At 29.5% G+C, this 3,371-nt stretch overlaps 1 protein-coding gene across 3 annotated transcripts in view; it reads right to left on the bottom strand.

The window, feature by feature from the left end:
- Window positions 1-3,371, bottom strand: part of POT1 (protection of telomeres 1) — a 68,207-nt gene that overhangs the window by 6,705 nt on the left and 58,131 nt on the right. The gene's annotated exons all lie outside the window — the stretch shown is intronic.

Below are 3,371 nucleotides of genomic sequence, written 5' to 3'. Positions count from 1 at the left end.
GTATGATACTTGTTTTTCTGTTCTTGTGATACTTTATTTAGAAGAATCTTCTCCACATCCACCCAAGTTGTAACAAAGTCTTTATCTTTGTTATGAGTGTATAGTATTCTATGGTATACATTTACCATAGTTTATTCATCCATTCATGTGTTGAAGTGCACTTGGGGTGATTCCACATCTTTGCAATTGTAAACTGGGCTGCTAAAAACATTCAGGTACATACGTCCTTATGGTAAAGTGACAGTTTTTATTTGGGGTGATACTTGGTAATGGGATTACAGGATTAAAAGGTCTACTTTTAGTTCTCTGAGGACTCTCCTACTTCTTTCCATAAAAGTTGTACTAGTTTCATAATTTGATTTACTTAATTGTAACTTATTTTTTCTGTTTAAGGATCTTTTTATTTATAACAGTAGTTCTCAACCTTCCTGATGACGCAATCCTTTAATACAGTTCCTCATGTTGTGGTGACCCCAACTACAAAATTATTTTCATTGCTACTTCATAACTGTGATTTTGCTACTCTTATAAATCATAATGTAAATATCTGATATGCAGGATGGTCTTAGGCAACCCCTGTGAAAAGGTAGTTTGATCCCCAAAGGGGTTGTGACCCACAGGTTGAGAACCACTGATTTATAAAAATGCTATTAAAAAGAAGAGGACTGTACCTCCTATATTGTAATATGATTATTTTCAAAAGAGAATTATAAAAAACATTTTTATAAAAGATAATAAAAAAGAATAAGATTCAGAATAAACAACTATGAATTGAGAATAAAGGACTGAATTCCAGGCCTAAATCATGAATTAGCTTTGCTCTTAATTTTCTTATTTGTTAAAATGAAAAAGTTAAAGGAGATAATAACCTCTAAAGTTCTCTGATATTATGGTTTTCTGAGATATATCTAATACCCAAAGTACAATCAATAGGAAAAAATTATTTCACCCAGTCAGGTTAGGACTAGCAAGATTTTGAAATATTAATATTTTTAGAAAGTTTATATACAGAAGTTTATAGCTTATATGCCTAATACCATAGTCATATTTTAAAATATATATAAACCTAAAACTACACAATATATTAAAATTATACATTATTTAGTATAGCTACTTTTACTTATATGTGAAGATATTCTAGGAGTAATTTATTTTTTATTATGCATGATCATACTGTCTATGACCTGTTGATTAAAAAATACTCGAATAAAAATAAACATTCAAACAGTCTACGTAGATTCCTTCGAATTTTTGCTTTGGGGAAGATTACATTAAATTTTATTCTCTTCTATTCATCAAATACATAGATATTTCTTCTCCAACAACAAAAGATAATTGAAAGAAAAAATATTTTTGCCTAAAATAAAGACTGTGATATTGATTAGTGTTAGATTCTGATAAAGCAACTATGGTATACAAATTAAAAACTAAGAGTAAAAAGTCAAACTTAAATAGATAATTCATTACTTTCAAAACAGTAAAGGGGAAATAGAAAAACCAGGCACACTTAAAAAAATCGACCCAATAAAAGACTGGAGGAAAAAATAGAATAGCTTTTAAGACATGAAGAAAACAGTAGAAATGTAAGTATAAAATAATAAAAATGTAGAAATATAACCCGAATACATCAATAATGAAAAGCATCTTAACTCACTGACCTATGCAAACTAACATTCAGCCACAAGCCTGCATTTGAAAGCGACACACTAAATCAGGATGGCCCAGTAGATTGAAAGCAGAAGGATGGACTAAGATACTAAACAATTATCAACTCCTCCCTACCCCAAGAGCTGGTACAATAATAACAATATTAGTAAAAGTAAACTTAAGGCAGAAAAACATAATTAGAAATTAGGTCTTTACACAGCAATGAATTCATCAAGAAGATAAAATAATACTTAACCTAAATGAACCAACAAAAGAGCCCCAAATATGTAAAGGTTGGCAGAATAAAAGGTTACAAACCCATAATTAGAGTGGGCACTTTTGCAAACTTCTCCAAGACAGTGAATAAATAGACAAAATTACAGAAGAAATAGAAATTTTAATTATGATTAACAAGCCTGATCTACGGGACATACTGAAAACACTAAAAAGACTAGAAGAGAATATACATTCTTTTTAAAAAACACATGCAATATATACAAATCTCAGTCAATATCCACATCTAGGATAAAGCAAAACCTAACAAATCCCAAACAATTATGAAATGCATCACACTATTTGACTATCATGTAATAAAACTAAAATATAAATGAAAACATAACACCTAAAATAAATATATGAAAACTTAAAATATACAATTCATGAGTCAAAGAAATAATAATAGGAATTATGAAATATTTAGAACAGAGTGACAAGGAATAAAGCTAAAACTATTTTCTCAGGGTAAAATGATAGACTTAAATATAAATATTTAAATATATTAAACATTAATTAGGTAAGTGAGGTAAGCATTCTATTTAAAAAGTTTAAAAAGAAAACCTGAAGAAACCCATAGAAAGTAAAGGAAGAAAAACAAAAGAGCAATACTAAAACAACAGACCACATCAACATGAACAAAAGCTATTTCCTTTGGCAAAGAAAGGTCAAGAATAAGACCATCCAAAAACCAATATTAAGTGTATTCAAGTGGAGATATAAAAATCATCAAAAATACTACCAACATATGTCAATAAATTTAAATTTAAAAATAAATGAAATATCTTTCTAGAAAAATTTCATTAATAAAATATCAAACTTAAAAGCTGTGCAACCAATAAAGAAATGCAATCATTAGTCTTGTCAACAACAACAATAAACATCAGAGAAAAAAATATCTCCAAACATGTTTAATTTATTTGGGAATTAGAAAGAATTATATCCAGACATGCACGACTACGGCAAGCCACGTATACATCTGGAGAGGAGAGGTTAAAGGGAGACTTTTATAGGTAAAAAGCGGAGCTCACATAAGCTACTTGGAAACAAAGTTCATTGGCTTCAGATACTCAAAGCCATACTTGATGGCAATTCATTGGTGGAGATGCCTCTATTGGGCAGGTGTCCTTTCCAAAACACTGTATCTGAATTGCTATAGTTCTCAAGAAAGTATTTCTTGTGGGATTATTTCCAGAAGTCCTTGACACAGTCTTTATCACAGACATACAAACATTAGCCTCCTTTTTTGTTCTCTCTCGACTCTAGTTTGTTTGTGTCTGACAAAAAGTGATTTCATCCTGTTATTTGTAACTTTCACATCTAAATTCTACTTAGAAAGTAACAGATTCAGACAACTTAAGAAGGAAAGGTTTTTAAAACTTTTTAAAGTTTTGGAAAGTATTTTGGTAAGGTATGTCTATGTTAATAGTATTAAAAATCTATAAAAACAA

This window comes from Otolemur garnettii, unplaced genomic scaffold (genome assembly GCF_000181295.1).
Source record: "Otolemur garnettii isolate 467f Iridium unplaced genomic scaffold, OtoGar3 scaffold00037, whole genome shotgun sequence".
Taxonomy (NCBI): Eukaryota; Metazoa; Chordata; class Mammalia; order Primates; family Galagidae; genus Otolemur; species Otolemur garnettii.
Note: the sequence above shows the minus strand (reverse complement) of the source record. Positions and strands in the feature narration are given on the sequence as shown.